The sequence below is a fragment of the Erinaceus europaeus genome, chromosome 6, assembly GCF_950295315.1.
Source record: "Erinaceus europaeus chromosome 6, mEriEur2.1, whole genome shotgun sequence".
Classification (NCBI taxonomy): Eukaryota; Metazoa; Chordata; class Mammalia; order Eulipotyphla; family Erinaceidae; genus Erinaceus; species Erinaceus europaeus.
In genome coordinates, this window is record NC_080167.1 from 13625972 (window position 1) to 13645782 (window position 19811).

At 48.3% G+C, this 19811-nt stretch overlaps 1 protein-coding gene across 5 annotated transcripts in view; it reads right to left on the reverse strand.

Moving 5' to 3' along the window:
- CUX2 (cut like homeobox 2) overlaps positions 1–19811 on the reverse strand; it is a 224487-nt gene that overhangs the window by 74172 nt on the left and 130504 nt on the right. The window lies entirely within an intron of this gene.

Sequence of the window (19811 nt, forward strand, 5' to 3'; positions counted from 1 at the left end):
GCCTTGCCTACTTATGTGCAATGAAGGCATCAGACCAGGTTTTTACAGGATGTTCCATCGAGGGGAAAAAAAAGAGAGTGCAGGATGGGAGGGTGACGCTCCGGCTCACACACCCCACACAGTGTCTCCCGGCTGCACATGTATATTTGATCACCCCTCTCACTGCTTTCTTCACTTTAACAGTGGCGGTTTCATAAGGGGAGTACAATTCACCACGAGTTGTCATGGGTTTCATTTGCATTATTCAAGAAATGCTCTGTTTATGTGGTCGGCTGCCTTTCTGCACCATCCCAAGATGGGCTTTTTTCTGGACCATAACTCGAGGAGCTTTTCTGTATATATCACCCGATTATATTTGCAGCAATCAAGCCCCATAATTTCCTAAATCTGGTGATGCAATAAATTTCTGCAATCAGATTTATTAAAAACACACACGCAGATGCGCGAGTGTATTTCTAGGGTGAACTCTTTAATCTAACATATGTATGATGAGGCCCGGCACCGTGTTGAAAGACCCCATTTGTCATCACCAATACACATTCATCTTGCACACACAATGAAACACTTTTACCATTAGATAATGAAATAAAAGTACTATTAACCCGCTGCAAATCCTTTTCCCTCTAAGAGACAAAATGCACGGTAATGGTCTTATATCATGTCTGCGAGTCAGTAAATCTGCTCAACAGCGGTTTGCCAAAGCACCGTAAACCTCGTACCAGTCCCAAATCAGGGATAAGAGTCTCTGCTTAAAGGAGACCTGGGGTGAAACCACGAAGGGGATTTCTATTTCTGGAGACATGTCTGACAGCTTTGGAAAAGCAGGAGACCAGAAGGGAGAAGGGCAAGGCAGAGAAGTGAGTGGCCTTGCAGGGACTGGAGCCTGGGCGCTCTCCAAGGTTCTGAAACAAGCTCTATGCAAGAGAGACACATACACACAAAGAAGTGGGCAGGGGCTTCCTGTCCAAATGCCGATGGAATTTTGGACCAGGAGAGAAATAAGGTGTCAGGAGAGAGAAGAGGAAAGAGAAACAGAAACTGCTCCTGACAGCCTTCCAAGATGACAGGGGGAAAAAAGAAGAAGGCTTCTGGTTTATCATCATTTAAAAATAGTCACAGTTTCCTATACAGAAACCACAACCAGCCCTGACTGAAATACTGAGTGACCCGGGAGAGACATGTATTTGTGGCAACAGAGTAGATCAAAGGGTGACAAAATCCAGTCAGGTGGTCTCCCCAGGCGGAGAGGTCCTCACTTGCTAGAGTGCCACAGTTAGTCTGAGCTGTGGCAGTGTTCAGTTTTTTGCTCTTTAAGCTTTTCTCATGTATCTTGAAGATGACAGAGATGTGATTTTTATGTTGCTGCAGGAAAAGCAGAAACTGGGATTTGGGTTTGACACTACTCAGCACTGAAGCACTGTGTTTGTATTTCTGGGACCCTGCTCCCCCTTGCCCGTACCTCTACCCCTTTCCCCCAGCAGTCAGGATTCTTAGAGTAGGACCCCTCATTTCAAATATTAAAGTCAGGAGGGGTTGGGGAGAGAAGTGAAATGTTAGCTAGGCTTTCATGACTGAGGTTGGAAGATCCAGGTTCCATTCCCAGCATCACCTTAAGCCAGAATCAAGTAATAGTGCTCTGGATTCTCTCTCTCTCAGGAAATCTCAGAGTTTGGTTAAGTCCATATGCCTGATAACCATGTAGCGCACCTACTCTAGCACCTCCCACACTGCTACTGAACACAAGTCTGCTGTGTGCACCCCAAAGACAGCAGGGGTGACACCACACCAGGCCAGGGGATATGCACATCTCAGGTCCTGTCCACTGTGCTTGGCCTTTCCTGTCTAGCCCAGCAATAATAGATGATGTGACTGGTGTCGGTCTTCTCAATTCTGTCTAAATTGATGCTTTGACCCTGAATTCTAGCCACCTTGCACTATTAAGGCCACAACCAGTAAATTCTATCCTAACTACCATTTATTGGATGCTTACATGTACCCAGGCACCAGGCTATGTGACATACATCATTTCATGTAACAAACACATTAATGTGTCTGTGAGGTGATTCAAACAAGGGTTCAGAAATAAATTACAGTCAATTCTAATGACTCAGGTGCGGCTATCTCTTTGGTGGGTTATAAAGGCAACATTTTGATGCCTTGATCTTTGGAGGGGTCTGTTCCACTTCCCTACTGCTGGGAGGGATGTTTGGGAAACTTGTTTTAAATGTTATAAATATATAAGCACAGTACTCAGTGTCCAATTAATATTGGCTGACGTCAATTCATAAATAAGATAAACTGAGAGTTCAGGAAATACCCCAGAATATCAGAGCTCCTAGGATTTCCTGATTTTACATACTTGTCAGTAAAAACAAAAAATCTCTCATGTTCAACCACAAAAGGAGGGTCAAGAGAGTATGGTAGGGTTACTATATCAATCAAGCAGATAGAAGGGGGAAAAAAAACAACTACCCTGAAAGAAAGGATATTTAACCATCAACGACAGACTAGACATAACTTTCTTCACACATTTAAAATTGTAAAAAGATCATGGCACTATTTATTTTCAAAGAGTGGAAGACTCAAACAAAACCTACACCAGGATGCAGCAGAATGTTCTAGAAATGAGTGTTTGAACTACTACTGACACACGGTTAGCAGGGCCTCGCTTTGGGATCCTTGTCACCCAGCCCCCTCACCCAGCACTTAGCCCCCAGGCCTCTGCCCCAGGGAGCTATGATTAACACAGCCCCAGACTTTGGGCCAAGCCCAGGCAGGGAGGAGACTCATCTGATTAACCAGCCATCAGCAGCAGACAGACAGCTCGGAGCCCGGCGCAGACCATTCAAATAATGATCATCATAAACAGCCCATTTGCAACTAAAAAGAAATAATTTTAATGAGCTTGCAGCAGATGATAGATGCAGCTGAGGCTTGGGCCAGTGTGCAGAGAGAAAGGAAGCTGAGATGGAGCAGCTTTCAGGATGAGGGGGCCGCAGGCAGGCGCTTGGGAGGACAGAAAGGGCCCTCACTCACCGGAAATGCCCGATGCCTGCAGGGTGTCCTGTCATCTGTCATCAGTGAGCAATCTTGGAACTCAGTTCCCAAGACACTCAGTCTCGGGGTATATGAGCCAGAGGACTTGGAGGCTGTCCAGTCTACCACTGGCCAAACTTTGGTCATTACATATGAGAGAGAGAGAGAGACAGAGACAGAGAGAGAGACTTTAGCAGAAAAGCTTCCTTCAATGTGGTGGGGGCTGGGCTTGAACCTGGGTCATGCATGTGATGAGAAAGAAACACACTATCCAGTGAGCTATTTCACCAGCCCCACTTCATGCACCTTGCCGTACAAATGTGCTACCTGAACTGAGTGGCCGTTTTAAGTTGACTTCTGTTTTTGACTGACATAGACATAGTTTTAAGTCTAATATTTAACCCTTGTAAGCACTGCCCAGACCAGAACCTGGAATGTCCACATCCCTAGCACTGTCCCTGCCTGGTGAGTGCCCCTTAGACGTGACCATTGTTCAGATGCATCATTATAGATAATATTCCCTATTCTTGGATTTTATATAACACCCTCTTTTTCCTTCTCCTCCTTTCTCTCTTGCCTCCTCCTCCTTCTCTATTCCTCTCTTTTAATCTAAAAAGTATATTTGGAAAGGATTTTTTTCCCCTTTGTCACCAGGACTATCTTGGAGCTCTTTGCTTGCATAATTCCTTTGCTCCTTTGCTCTACCCCCCCTTCAAGACAGAGAGGGAAAGAGAGAGAGGAAGGCTGAGAGACCCCACAACACTACTCTACCATTCATGAGGCTTCCCCTGTGCAGGCACTCTCATGTGGTAGGTAGCTCAGGGCTCAAACCCTGGTTCTTGTGTATAGTAAAATGTGCTTTCTACCAGTTGAACTATATCTCCCAGCCCCCAGGAAAAGAAATTTCTGAATCACAATAGAATCCTGTGCCATACATTCATAGTCATACATATGAACAATGAGTTCAAAGCATTACTGTCTGTCTTTGTTATCAAAGAGATTGGCTAGCCTGAGCTGGAGAGGTATTAAAAGAAGTGTAATACCAAATGGATGCATTCTTCTTGTTTGAACTAGGAGTCAGGGAAAAGCATGGAAGATGAACAGCTTTGGTCAAACTCCTCTAATGCTGGGTGTCATTATGGCTTATGGTTATTTTCTGTCCCACCAGTGGGTATATGCTCTGCAACTCCCATGTCAACAGACTCTCAAAGAATCCCATCCACAGACAGCTTAAGTTGTCTCCTGAGCCTGGTGGTCCAGAAGCTGCTGGTTGAGAGGATGTCCTCTGAGAGGAGGTTGGGCCCAGGGTGTGGAAGGCAAGCAGCACATCACTTCTGGGGAGACAGACTGGACAGTCTCAGCTCAGCTGGGTTTCCCTGACCAGGAGGGCTGAAGGGCTTTTACAAGAATGGATTAGGTTGTTCTTTGAATTTTAAGATTTATTTATTAGCATAACAGTGAGAGAGGAAAAGAGAGAACTAGATCATCACTCTGGCACCTGTGATACTGGGGACTGAACTTGGGACTTCATGCTTCCAAGTCTAATATTCTAGCCACTGTGCCACAGCTTGGGCTGTTGGATTATTATTATTTTTAAATTTTTTTATTTATAGAATGGAAACAATGACAAGACCATAGGAGGAGTACAATTCCACACAATTCCCACCAGCAGAACTCCATATCCCCTCCCCTCCCCTGATAGCCTTCCTATTCTTTTTTTTTTTTTTTGCCTCCAGGGTTATTGCTGGGGCTCAGTGCCTATACCATGAATCCACTGCTCCAGGAGACCAGTTTTCCCCCTTTTGTTGCCCGTGTTGTTTTATCATTGTTGTGGTTATTATTATTGTCGTTGTTGCTGTCATTGGATAGGACAGAGAGAAATTGAGAGAGGAGGGGAGACAGAGAGGGGGAGAGAAAGACAGACACTGCAGACCTGCTTCACCACCTGTGAAGTGACTCCCCTGCAGGTGGGGAGCCAGGGGCTTGAACCAAGATCCTTAAGCTGATCCTTGTGCTTTGTACCACGTGCGCTTAACCCACTGCACTACCGCCCAACTCCCAGCTTTCCTATTCTTTAACCCTCTGGAAGTATGGGTCCAGGGTCATTATGGGGTGCAGAAGGTGGAAGGTCTGGCTTCTGTAATTGCTCCCCTGCTGAACATGGATTATTTTAAAGAAACTTAACACCTGATCTCCAAATGTCAATGATGCACAAAGCTTTGAACTAGGCTCTATATTCTTTTTTTCTTAAAATTTTTAAAAATATTTATTTATTTTCCCTTTTGTTGCCCTTGTTTTTTTATTGTTGTTGTAGTTATTGTTGTTATTGATGTCATTTTTAGATGGGACAGAGAGAAATGGAGAGAGGAAGGGAAGACAGAGGGGGGAGAGAGAGAAAGATAGACACCTGCAGACCTGCTTCACCTCCTGTGAAATGACTCACTTGCAGGTGGGGAGCCGGGGGCTCGAACCGGGATCCTTATGCCGGTCTTTGCATTTCACAACATGTGCGGTTAACCGCTGCACTACCACCTGACTCCCTAGGTGCTATATTCCTGATGGGGACATGAGTGGCATGATGCATAGGTGTGTCAGCCCTCTCAAAGTCCACCCATACTTCACAGCTCCACCGATACCCTAGCACCTCCACGTAAGAACACAGTGATGGGCACTGTATATAGAGAAAGGCTTCCTAAAAGAAGGCTAGCGATGTCATCAAAAGAACCAATCTGGGAGTCGGGCTGTAGCACAGCGGGTTAAGCACAGGTGGCACAAAGTACAAGGACCGGCATAAGGATCCCGGTTCGAACCCCGGCTCCCCACCTGCAGGGGAGTCGCTTCACAGGCGTTGAAGCAGGTCTGCAGGTGTCTATCTTTCTCTCCTCCTCTCTGTCTTCCCCTCCTCTCTCCATTTCTCTCTGTCCTATCCAACAATGACGACAACAACAATAATAACTACAACAATAAAACAACAAGGGCAACAAAAGGGAATAAATAAATAAAATAAAATATTAAAAAAAATTTAAAAAAAAAGAACCAATCTGACCTTCCCTGTTCAGAACCCATGTCCACGGGTCTCGGATACTCCAACATGTCTGATCTAGCTGTCCCCAAACTCCTGTGTGTCTCATGTCCTTGTCTCCTTCCCAACGAGGAATTCAACTTACCAGGGAGTCCAACCCCATGCTCTACAGAAGACTTCATTCTTAGTTTGGGGCTGACCTTACCCAACCTTTCGTCTTGTTTTAGATGTTGCCTCTTTCAGTATCCTCTTCCTTAAGTTTCGATATTTCCTTTATTCCCCTCAGTTTGTTTTGATGTATGTCATCAAAGTCTTTTTTTTTTTTAATTTCCTTCCTGTAGCACTTCTCTCTTATAATGAAGTTAACAACAACAGCAAAAAATTATTGTCACTGAGGGCTTTACTGTTTTTGGTTGACTTTTTCAGTGCAGAGTGACACACACACACACAGAGACTGAGAGAGAGCTAGAGATAGAGAGCTCAATATTACAGCTCTGAAGCTTCCCTCAGTGCTGTAGTACTCCCATGGGACCTACCAGGGACATGGAACCTGGGGGTTGGGGTGGGTATATGACAAAGCATGCATACCCCCAGCTGCGCTATCTTACCAGTTCCACTGCAAATCTTACACGAATGTACTTGGAGAAATCTCAAAGCTCATGGCTGATGCTTTTGCTTGCCTACTATCAAAATCTATGTTAATATGCATAGTGTGTACTGAGTACTCTAGAAGACACTGTGTATTAGCAGGTGGCTGAAATGATAGGCCAGGTCTGGAAAACCAAGAAAAGCCATGACTGCAGCTGGGAATGCAGCCCCCTGCTCCGCCAGACAGAAAGCCAGAGCTCTGTATTTACCTTACTGCGGGTGATGCAACCAGCAATGCCTTTATTTTGCCACCCAGCCACCCCTGCTCTGCTGTGTGCTAGGTATTAGACTGGGAGCGGAGGGGGTGGGGGTGTGGGTTGGGTGGTGGGGGGTGGTGGCGGCAATGGTTCTCCAAGACCTCAGAAACCAGTCAAGACTTTAGGAACAAACAATTCTGGGGAAAAGGACATAGCAGCTCTGGTGCAGGACTAGAGGAGAGTGAACCCCTAGCCTGTCTGCTGCCTTACCTAAGTGAGTATGGCAACACTAAGGTGTTGCCCAGGCTGAAACCCTTTACCCAGAATCCATCCATCCATCCATCCACCCATCCATCCATCCATCCATCCATCCATCCATCTGTCTAGCATAGTCCATATTCCAGCTAGATCATCCTTTCAACTTTTCCTTTTTTAAAAATTATATTTATTTAATTTTTTGAGAGAGATGCAGAGAGAGACACACACACAGAGAAACACCAGAGCACTGCTCAGCTCTGGTTTATGGTGGTGTGGGGGATTGAACCTGGGATTTAGGAGTCTCAGGCATGAGAACCCATTCAACTTTTCATTCAAGCCATCACCCACCACACTACCATTATCAATCTATCACCTGTTCATCCAGCCATCCTTCTATCTATCCATTCAACAACCCACCAGAATCCAGTCATCTGTCCAGCTAATTACTGAGTCCTGAATCTGTGCCAGGAACACTGCTAGGTACTTAATGTTAAAACCAACCAATGCAGTTCCCTTCCTGAGGAGATCATCACACAGTGGAGTAGACAGACAGACAATGCTCATGCTGGGTGTGCCCACCACAGTGTGAGAAGCAGGAGTGAGATGTAGTGGGGACACAGAAGCAAGGTGATGCTATGACTGGGGAGGGCACTGCCATAGTGGGACATGTGACTGCAGTCTCACTTGTCACAGGAAGAAACCCACACCCCAAGCAGAGGGAGCAGGATGACTGTATCAGATGCCTTTCTGGGCTCCCTGGCTCTGTCTTTACTTCTTCAACTCCTTCTCCCTTTTGCCCTCCCCCCCTTTTTTGCTACCAGGGTTATTGCTGGGGTTCAGTATCAGCACTACGAATCTACAACTCCCACAAGCATATTTTTGTTCCTTTTTCTTTCTATTTTATTGGACAGGACAGAGAGAAATTGAAAGGGGAGGAGGAAGTAGAGAAGGAGAATGAAAGAGAGACACCTGCAGACCTTCTTCACCGATCATGAGGCTTCCCCTCCTACAAGAAGGGGGAGGGTCTCAAATCCAGGTCCTTTTGCATGGTTATGAGCTCAACTGGGTGTAGCACCACCTGGCCCCCTTCCATTTTCTTTCTTTCTTTCTTTCTTTCTTTCTTTCTTTCTTTCTTTCTTTCTTTCTTTCTTTCTTTCTTTCTTTCTTTCCTCCTTCCCTCCCCCTTTCTTTTCTTTTTGCCTCCAGGATTATCTCTGGGGCTCAGTGCCTGCACTGTTACTGGAGGCCACTTTTTCTCATTTTGTTGCCCTTGTTGTTACTGTTGTTATTATTATTATTGTTGTTGTTGTTGCTGGATAGGACAGAGAGAAATTGAGAGGGGAAGACAGAGGTGGGGAGAGAAAGAAAGACACCTGCAGACCTGCCTCACCGCTTGTAAAGTGACCCCTCCTGCAGATGGGATCCTTATGCTGGTCCTTACGTGTTATGTATTTACTAGAGCAGAGACACATGACTGCAAGACAGAGGCTTTGCCCCTTTCCCATTCATGGTGCTCACAGTGCCTAAAACAGTTCCTGATCTACATGTGGTAGTTGAGGAGTGTTTGGCTGAACAAATGAATGAGTGAGTGTGAGGGTCCCAAGCCCTGCACAAATCTGTTCTGTCTAGGGAACAATGATGGGCTCAGAGATCACAGAACTACATCTGAACTTTTTTTTTAAACTTTTTTCTTTTTTTTTTTTCTCTCTTTTTATTTTTGCCTCCAAAGTTATTGCTGGGGCTCAGTGGCTGCACTATATATCTACTGCTCCTGGTGGCCATCTTTTTTCCCATTGTTGTTGGTATTATTATTGTTGTTGGATAGGGCACAGAGAAATCGAGAGAGGAGGGGAAGACAGAGAGTGGGAGAGAAAGATAAACACCTGCAGACCTGCTTTACCACTTATGAAATGAATCCCCCCTGCAGGGGGCTGGAACTGGGATCCTTTCACCTGTCCTTGTGCTTTGTACTATGTACACTTAACCTGGTGCACCACCGCCTGGCCTGCTATATCTGAACTTTGAAACCTCACTGGCCATATGGCTTTGGGCAAGTAACTCGACCTCAGTTTCTGTGGCCATAAATGGGGACAAACCTGAGCCCAAAGGTCACTGACGCCCCACAAGAGCCCAGCTACCAGCAGGTAAGGTGGCTGACATGATGCCCACGGCTGTCATAGTTCTCATTCTCCAAATAGACATTAATCCCTCAAGAGTGGGACAGTCTGTCTACTTCACAAGCTATAGCCATGGACTCAAGGAGCATGAGGAGGCGGTGAGCGACTCTTGGTAGATCAAGCTCGAGAAGTCCTCTATCTGGGGTCCCCACAAGCATGGAGTGGGAGGGCTTAGAAGGTGTGCAGAGCATGGGGGCTTCCTTTCTTCCATCTGCCCAGGGTGTGTGGGAGAGTCACCCTCAGAGGCCAGCTCAGGGAGGGGCCTGAGGGCTGACCTGGGATGGAGGGCACATGCTGGCCTGCCACCACCAAGGAGACGGTACAAGATGGATGGCTGGGCAGGCTGCCGAGATGGATGGCCGAGCAGCACTGAGAGACAGCCTGGGCTGCTGGCACCATCCATCACTCCCGCGCCTGTATGTAAATCCCAGACGCGCCTCCCGCCTCCCTGCCTCCCCAAGAGGCATTGGGCCAATTACCCGAGGCTGGGGAGGCTGGGGAGGCCAGGGCGGGGGCGTGTGCTGCGGGAGGAGGCGGCTCCGCCAAGCTGGCTCAGGATGCATTCCATCAGCTGGTGGGGAGAGACGGGTCAGGCAGGGGTCAGAGAGCCCGTGGCAGGGATGGCTGCCAAACCTCTAGCCTGGGTGTGTGGCTGAAGCTGCCAGCCATAGCGCGGTGATGAAAGCACCCTAAGAGCTGCTCCACTTGCTGAAAGTGTGTGAGGGCCACACCTAGGAGTGTGCCGAAGCCTGGGGAGTCAAACTATGCTGGGGAAAGTCATGGAACATCACTGAGAAAGCAAAGGTGTGCGTATGCTGTTCTGCACACGGCAGACACAGAGACAGCCACAAGCCAAAGCCGCAAGGCACAAGGACTCTGGACCTGTTTCTGAGCAAGGTGGACAGGGCAGCCTCCCCCAGTCTGAAGGCTTGGAGCACAGCTGACTGTCCACTTGCTCACCCTGTCACTCATTTACCCCATTGTCAGGGAGTTGCTACAGCAGTGTTTGCTGGTTCAGGGCACGCCAACAGCTAAGAATCAGGCCCTCCCAGCAATGCCCATGGTCAGCTTCCAGAAGATGAAGGATATTTTGCTGGTAGTTGGAGCTTGGTCCAGTGCTGACTTCTAGATTTGAGTCCCAGAGTTCTTGCTTGTCACCAGCTCTGGGGTGTGGGCAAGCGAGCTCAGGGGTCTGTGTCCTGTAGGGGTGACAGGACAAGAGCCAGGAGCTCTGGGAGTCAGGCTAGGTCCTGTGGAATGGAAGCTTTCCTGTCTGGGGGTGGGGGAGGCCGATGCTGTTTTCACTAGTCTGGTCTGCCTGTCCCTTTGGTCCACTTCTTACTCTCTTTTCTGCCACTGTCATTGCGTGATCACAGGAGCCCTGTCACTGGGTTTCTGGCTGCAACCTCTTCCCTCCCCCAAAGTCCCTTCCCAGTGCAGATCATGTCAAATCTGAGTTACTTTCTGTTCCTCCTCAATTTACAACTCTCCCATCCAAGTACTAACCAGGCCCGACCCTGCTTAGCTTCCGAGATCAGACGAGATCGGGCATGTTCAGGGTGGAATGGCCGTAGACAATTTACCACTCTCCCATGGCTCCCACCTGACTCTATATCAAGGTCAAAGTGCTCCCCACAAAGTCAAGGGACTACTCCCCCCCTTGCCCCCAGCCACATGGAAGCCTTGCTGCTATAATTTGAAGTGAACACACAGAGCACATTCTTGCCACAGGGCCTTTGCACTGCCGGCTCCCTCAGCCTGACAGGCTTTTCTGCAGAACTTCACACAGGTCTCTCCCACTCCTCCTCTTACATCGCCTTCTTCCCACCACTGTCCTGTGTTTAGTGCTGTTTACTGCTGCACCTTGCCTCCCCCTCTTCGGTTCCAAAAGGACACAAACTTTGCTCAGCTCATAGTTGTCTCCTCGATGCTCAGAACACAGCAGAAGCTCGGTGCTTGTGGAATGATGGAACGTGTGAACACACAGGTAAAGAAGAGGCTAGCCCTGCCCCCTACCCCCCAGCTGCGTCCCTTCCCTGGTGTCTGTCCCCTCCTCCACCCACTCAGCTGGAATTCGAGCCCGCCACAGTGGTGTGGGTGGGACCTGGAGGTGGCTGTCCTTGAGAGAGGGTGCCAATCAAACACCTAATTATCTTGCCACTAACAGGGAAGCATATCCGATCGCTTCCTCCTGCCCTTGATTGCTGTTTTATATTCCGGATTCTTAGGACACAAGCACTCAAGCACACAAGAACCTCCAAGCACTAGACAGAGAAACAGCCCTACCCTGGCGAGTGTCAGGTGAGGGTCTGGGGGCCACTTGTGCTCCCTCTTAGGGTGGAAACATCTGGTCCAGTTGGGTAGGATGGCTGGGCAACTGCTCCCTATGACCTCTCCTTTTTCTGTTAAAAATGGGGGGGGGGAGGCGCTACATCAATCAATCATTCAGTCTCCATTCATTCATTCATTCATGCACTCATTCATTCATTCACTAATTTAAGTGTTTCCTGAGTAGCCACTAGGGACTAGTCAAAGCTCCCCAGGTGATGACTCAGCACTGCACAGGTACTAAGCACTATGGTGTGATGTCACTCTTCCTATCTGTCCCTCTCTGTCTTTGAAACCCTTTGGAAGCTGGCAAAAATACATCTCAGAGGACTTCTGGGAGGTGTGACCACAGAGTAACAACTGACACAGAGACACTCCCCCAAAACAATAAGGATTGACAACTACTGGACAACCTCATCAAATTACAATTAGCAAGCCTCATCAAATTACAGCTGAGACACCTAAAGACTGTAGTCTTAGCCACTAAATTGCAGTTGTTACTATGATGCCATCCTGATCTCCCTAGATGCATGACTTTATCAATATGTCCCAGAGCCTCACCTCTCCAGAGCCCTACCTCACTAGGGAAAGACAGAAACAGTCTGGGGGTATGGATCGACCTGCCAACATCTATGTCCAGCAGAGAAGCAATTACAGAAGCCAGAACTCCTTCCTTCTGCACCTCAAAAAAGAATTTTGGTCCATTCTCCTAGAGGGGGGAAGTTTTAGGGGGAAAATGACCAGAAGGCTCTGAACCCCAGTTGACTCAACATTTGTGACTAGGAACCTTGATTTTTACCAGCACTGACAAGGAAGAGAATGCGGAGAACACTTGAGGAAGTCAGGCCCTGTTTCCCCTACCTGACAGGGAAAGTAGAAAAATGAAGCACACTGGGAAGTTGTAATAGGTGGGGCTTAGAAAGGAAGGTGGTTAGGTGGTGGCACACCTGATTAAGCACACATATCACCATGTGCAAGGACCTGGGTTTGAGCCTGGCTTCTCACCTGCAAGGGGCACATCTCGAGCAGTGAAGCAGGGCTACAGATGTTTCTCTCCTTCTCTATCTCCTCCTCCCATCTCAAGTTCTCTCTGTCTTATCAAATAAAAAGGAAAAGATGGACACGGGGAACAGTAGATTCATAGTGCTGGCACTGAGCTCAGGTGATAACCCTGGTGGCAAAATAAAGTAAAATAAAATAAAAAAAAAGGCAGGGTCATAAATAAAAATGTACACACACACACACACACACACACCTATGATCTTAGAAGAACTATGGTTGTTACTGTTGGAGAAGGATGGGCACAGAACTAAGGTGTTGGGAATGCTATGAAATTATCTTATAAATCACTATTAAATCATGAATAGAAAAACTACAAGTCTCAGAGAATGACCCCTCTCACCTAAGTCAGGGAAAGCAAAACTGGGCCTTGAACCCTGCTCCACTCTCTTCCTAAACCACGGACCCTCCTCTGAAGTCCCTGGCAGGTGGGGACCAAGGGCTTGAACCTGAGTCCTTGCACACTGGAATGTATGTGCCTAGCCAGGTGTGCCACCACCCAAGACTGACACCTTCAATGGTAAATAATTTGTAAGGTGGATGAGGAAGAAGAAAGAAAACAGAGTCCAAACTAAATGCCCCCACCAAAAAAAAAAAAATCTGGTGTTCCTGATCCCCAGGGACACTCCTCAAGGACAGGCCTAATTTGGCTGCTTCCTATATACCTTGGCAGTTCGTTTTAGGTTGTAATGCTACCTCCAGGAAGGAGGTCTGGATTGAATAGGGGCTGCCCTGGTAGGCTGAACTGAAGGTCCCTGAGAGTCTCCTAGTTTTCCGATGACAATGGGGAAATATGTGCCTCACCTTCGCCCACAGCTCCTGAATCACTACCCGGCCGCCTGTGAACACAACACCTGATTTCACACAGGCTAGAGTAGGGGTGGGGGTTGCACATGAACAGTTTTGCCTCTAGGAAAGAAACCTCAAAGGGGAGGGGAAGGGGTTGGAGAAGAGGAGGGAAATGACGCGACCACTTTAGGAATAGCCTCCCTCCTTCCTACGTATTGTACCGACCTTAAGTGAAATGGTTCTCATCAACAGTCATATGACAGGTCTGCCAAGCTGGCTTTAATTCCCTGAAAGGGAGCCTGGGGAACCCCCTGATCCCCATCTTCCTGGATGGTGTGCCAGCCTGGCAGGTGCTATCCTGACAGGTACAATAAAGGAGATCAGGATCCTCGGACCTGTGGAAGGTGTGTTCCCCAAACAACATGGAGACCTTTTTCCTGAAATACCCCCCTTCCTGCTCAGAGGAGTCAAGTGCATATGGCTTGGCAATAGGTGCCCACCCTTCTGAGCACTAAAGAGGTGAGATAGTTTGCTGGTGAAGAGAGGTGACAGGATGGTGCCCACTGAGTAGACAGCACTTGGCAGGACAGCTGCTTCCCTTTCCTGTAAATGCGGGTGGACATAGGGACATGAAGACAAACAGATACACCTCGAGTGTCGGCATCTGTAGATCCCATACTGAGGACCAGCGGAGGGTGTCGAACACATCACTGGAGCCACTGTCCCAACCATATGTGCTCACATTGGGTTCTGGGTCATGTCTCATCAGATAACTGCATCTTCATATGTGCTCGCCCACATCATAGACTACAACTGACAAAATGGGGGGAGGGTCTGCATACCTAGTGCCCTGCAGTAAAGTATAAGGCACTGTTTTGCTTTATTTTATTTGACAGGACTTACAGACATTGGGGGAAGGAGGAGAAGGAAAGAGAGACAGAGCTGCACTATGCTACGACTCATAAAACTTTCCTCTTGCAGGTAGGGACTGGGGGCTTGAACTTTGGCCTTTGTGCATGGGAACATGTGGACTTTATTTTTAACGCACTGGAAACCAGGAAAACAAAAACATTACAGGACTCGATCTGCTGTGACATCTGCTACACTGCAATGGTCTGGAACCAACCCTATCTCCAAGGTGTGGCTGTAGACAGACATACAGACACACAAACGTACACACACAGAAGTATAAATACAGAGACAACCAGACATGAATATACATAAAGACACACACACACACATGCATGTAGAGATGTGAATACATAGATACACACACAGACAGAGATGCACAGAAAGACACATAGTCACAGGCACACACACAGATGTGCACACAGGGTCTACACACATTTACAGTGGCAGAGGCACACTGGACCATCAAGCAGCTGTGGCCCCTCCACTTGTTCCTGGTCTCTCTCATCTTTCTTCCTCCAGAACCTGAAGAAACTCTGGAGATTCATTGCCCCGACACTGGGCCTGGATGATGCTCGAGCCTGGGTAGCATTTGAATCCTGCTTCTGCCACTCTCCAGCAGGGAAAACCCCAGTACTGGTGCTCCCAGACCTTGAGCTATAATGTGTGTGGGGGGATGCTCTGGTTTCCTAACTTGGTCTGAGGACCAGAGCCCTAGGATTCCAGCAGCCTTGAGGGCTGGGTTCACCCAGACATACAGACATCCTGCCCCCTACCTCCCACCAGCCCTGGCCAGTAAGCCACTGCACCTCTCCCCCATGCCTCAGTTTCCCTCCCTACAGCTAGTGGGTCACTACATTGCTAACTGAGTTTGAGTCACATCTCACTCTGGTACACTACACCGCACCCCCCCAACCTCGGGCATTCCCAGGGCCCCTTCTCTTGCCAGGGCCCCACCTGGGCTGTTGCAAACAGCAGCTGGAAGTGAGCTGTGCAGGATGAGAGTGGGTTCTGGTCCTGGTCTCAGAGTGTGATCTGGCTGCCTCACTGGGTCTGCAGGCTCTCAGGGTGCCTGCTTAATGGTGGTGATGGGAGGGGACAGGGGGCTTGCTTCCAATTGTTTAGACTCCAGCTTCACTAAAGGTATCCAGTCCTCCCAGACACCAGCCTTTCCCTAACGCCAGGGCATTTGCACAGTCAGTTCCCTCTGCCTGCAATTTCTTCCCATCCTCACAGCTCACATCTTCTGAGCAGGTTCTTGTTGCTCTGGCTCACTTCCTCACTGTCTGCCACAGGGAAGCGTCCCCAGCACCAAGGATGTACAGTCAGAAGCCCACAGACATCCTCCTCCTCTTCCCTGGGCTTCCATCACCTACCCTGTGAAGCAAGCAGATGTGAAAGGCTTTGATAACCTCGAATCATTGCACACAAATAAAACATAAAAAAAACATTCTTTGAGAATTGGAATAACTTGTTTGGGGGCCTGAGCTGGGGAAGAAAGAGGCAAAAAAGAATGCAGAGGAAAGCGGGCTAGAGGAAATGCAAGATTACAGGACTGTCACCTCATCTTCCCAGGCAGATGGCCCCCGGGGGAGCACTGTTGCCTGAAATGCCAGCACTTCCTGGGGGCTGTGAGCCCATCCACTCATACTGCAGGGCCATGGCTTCCTGTGCCAGCTGTAACCCTGGTGTCCCTTCCTGCTGAGAGTAGGGGCTGGGGGACCTGGACTAGCCAGCCCTGCCAATGTCACTCTTGCCATGCCAGCACTCATTGTGACTGCTACCACTGAGAGGTAGCAGTTCTTCAAGGTGTGTGTGGGGGGAGTCATCTCTACCTTTGCACAAAACAGTCCTCCACTGGCATAGAACCCAGTGCTGTTCCCAAACTTCCTGCGAGAGAGTGTAATTCTTCCCAGGAGCCCCTGTGCTGCTACACCAGCTCATTGACAAGCAACGACATCTGTCATCTGTCCATCCATGCATCCTTCCACCCATCACCCATGCATCCACCCTTCCATCCATGCATCTTATCCTGCATTTTTCCATGCATGCACCCATCCTTTCATTCAAGCATCCATCCATCCATCACATGTATCCATCCATTCATACATCCTTCCATTCATCCATTCATTAATACACCTATGCATTTTTCCATCAATGCATCCATCCATAATGCACTGGATACCCAGCAGTAGCTGCAGGAGACAAAGGACTCTCCTTATGATGCTGACAGTCTAGCACCTCAGCTTCCACAGAAGAGGACAGGTTTCCAAAGAGAGAGTCAGGCCCCAAATGCCATCTGCACAGTCCAGGGGGCAGGACACACAAAAAGAAATAGCAGCATCTAGAGCTTCTCCTCATGTGGCAGAGGGGCATTCTCCCCTGAGTCTCTCAGTGGTTTTCTTCTAAAGCAATGCTACTGCTCCATCTTGATAAGGAAACTGAGGTTCAGAGAGGGCAGGCCACCTGTCCCAGGTCACAGTAGAACTGAATATGAACCTGGGCCCTCTTGATCCAAGTCCATTCTTGATTTCCTTCTGTCTCTATTTTTCTGTTAGGGTCCCACAATGTGATATTCTAATGCTCATGAAATGAGTTTTTTGTTCTTTCTATTTCAGAAAGAGATGGATAGAGAAGAGAGACACACTACAGGACTATATAGCCATCCACAGAATTTCTCTAAGTGCTGTAGCACTTCTGTGTGGTGCTGGGGCTCAAACATGGGGCTTCAAGTGTGCTACAGCCCATATCCTGCTGTGTGAGTCATCTCCTGGCCCCATTCATTCTTCTGACCTATTGCACACCTGGACCTACAACTCCAGCACAAGTTCTGGCATGCCCCTCCTTCTCCCGAGTCTCTGCGTACTCCTCAGACATAGCATTCCTGGGGACATGCAGCTCTGGCCCCCTTGTCCCCTTTGGGCTCGGATGAAAAGAGGTGAACCCTAATCACTCCTAAGACCCAGCCAGGATCTACATCAGACTGAGCAAGTGACCTTAGACTTTAGGGCTTGCATTGTCCAATGGGGTAGGCATCTGCCTCACACGGCTCTGTCAATCCCAGCACATCCAAGGCCATTTATGTGAAACACAATCACATATTCACTTCCTTACAAGAAGGAACTCCATAACCACAGAGACCCGACATGCTGTTCAGATACACACCACTCACATTGTCGTCAAAAGGTCCACCACACAGCACATCTTTACAATACCTGTGACAGGTGCTTCTGCCTGACACGTGCCATGCCCTCACCTACCATTCATTTCCTCAGCTCCAGTGGCTCCCTGGACTCCCAGCCCAGACCCCACAAGTGGAACTAGGGACCAAAAATGTGAGCTCAGATTTCCAGCAGATACTGTCAAATGGTGGTGAGGCCAGGGAGCAGCTTGAATGCTGGGCTTTCGATGATGTTCACTGTCAACTCATTTCCACGTTGATGAGAAAGTGACAGTCCTGGCCAGTGCTGAATGCAACACAACTATTTTTATCTTATAGTCTGCTTTCCTTAGGCTTGTTTTTGCTTAAAGCATTAATTTCTATATTGTTGGTGTCAGGCTTGGGCTTACCACACCATGGGGCAGGAACTCAAAATGGTGACATGGGACAAGAAGTAGCTGGGACAGGATGGGGGCCTGACAGTGGTGCAACTGATTAAGTGCATACATTACTATGCGCAAGGACCCAGGTTTGGAGCCCCGCTCCCTGCCCCAAACCTGGGGGGAAGCTTCACGAGTGACGAAACAAATACTGCAGGTGTCTCTGTCTCTATTTCTTCTCTCTCAATTTCTCTCTGTCCTATCAAATAAAGGGGGAGGGAGGGGAATACGGCCACCTGGAGTAGTGGATTCATCATGCAGGCATTGAATCCCAGTGATAACTGTTGGCAAAAAAAGCAACCAACCAAACAAAAACCTTTCTGGAACAATGGAAGTGTTCTAAAACTGGAGTGGGGGGTATTTGCACAAGTCCATAAATATGCAAGAAACCACTGAGGTCCCCATGTGCTGTAGGTGAATTTTATTGTTTATGAATTATGCCTCAGTTAAACTGATTAAAAAATCGCAAAAGAAACCAGGAGGTGAGGGAAACCATGCCAAACTGCCACTTCAACTTGCAGAGCTCATGGCAGCCTTCTTTTCAGGGGCCCTCTTCGTCTTTCCATGGAACCATTGCTAACTCACTGGGCATCCGGCTCGGGAGCCAGCACTTGCCTGAAGTGGTTCCTTGTGCCCTCGTGTGGCAGATGGCACAGCAGAGGTATCAGAGACGGTGCTTCCTGGGCTTAGAGTCACAGTATGTGGAAGGACCGGTGCTCAAACCACCATCTGTCTGTCTGGCCTCTCACACCCCCCTGGGACTCTGTTCTCAGAAGGAATTCCATCCTGTGTCCTTGAATTCTCCAGCTTGCCTGTGGCTGGTGTCCATGCTTGGTGTCACCTGCCGCCTGCTGGCATGGCCCCACAGCCGGTTTCAGATTTTTTTCCATCCTAAAGTGATATTTTGTATGTCTCTTTTCTTTTCTCTCCCCCCGCCCCCGAGGTTTAGAAATTGTCTTTTCTGTATCAGGTTGAAACTTAGAATACAGGTTGTCAGCCAACATGCCTGGCATTTTTCTAAAAATAACCCAAATTGGTTAAGCCATTTTTAAGCAATAGAACAGTTAGGGGAGGGGAAAAAGGTTGTTGGGTGGGAAGAGGAGGTAGAAAATTTAAAGGTAGTTTTAGATTATTTTTTGGAGTGACTTCAAATTGAAGATAAAAGAAGTCTTGTCTGGAAGAGACGAGGTGGACCCTGGACGAAGTGGGGTGGCTTGTGGCTCCCTCTGGTGCCTTGATGCTCAGACCTCACCACTCAGAGTGGATACTAGAGGGACACCAAAAGGGACAGGAGTTCAAAAAGCAGACACCCTGAGGCTGGAGCCTGCTGTTCTTTCAGGCCAGATCACTAGGGCCTGAGGCTCTTCTCTAAGCAGAGCCAGCCACTATAAGCCAAGCTCTTATTGGATGTACATTTATTCCAATGTGCCTTAAGTATCTACTTGGACAAACAGTGACTGACAGGACTCTGGGGACCTGGCAGGTGACAGTAGGAATGAGAAGGTTGGTGGGACACATGTGCCCCTGATAAGGGGGGAGGGGACGATTCAGCTCTGTCTGACTGGAGCCTGACAGGGTTGGGCACTGTATGGAAGCAGCATCTTGATTCCACAGAGCAGACCCAATCCAGCTCTCTAATGTGAAAATAGCCTGATTTTTAATTGTTGGCAACAAGTTCAGGGGGAAAAAAAGCAACAATGTGCTCTGTGCCAAACAAAACAGATTTGCTGGAGGATTTGGACCCTGGCCTGCCAGTTTACAAACTCAGGGCTAGCCTGTTAATTACAC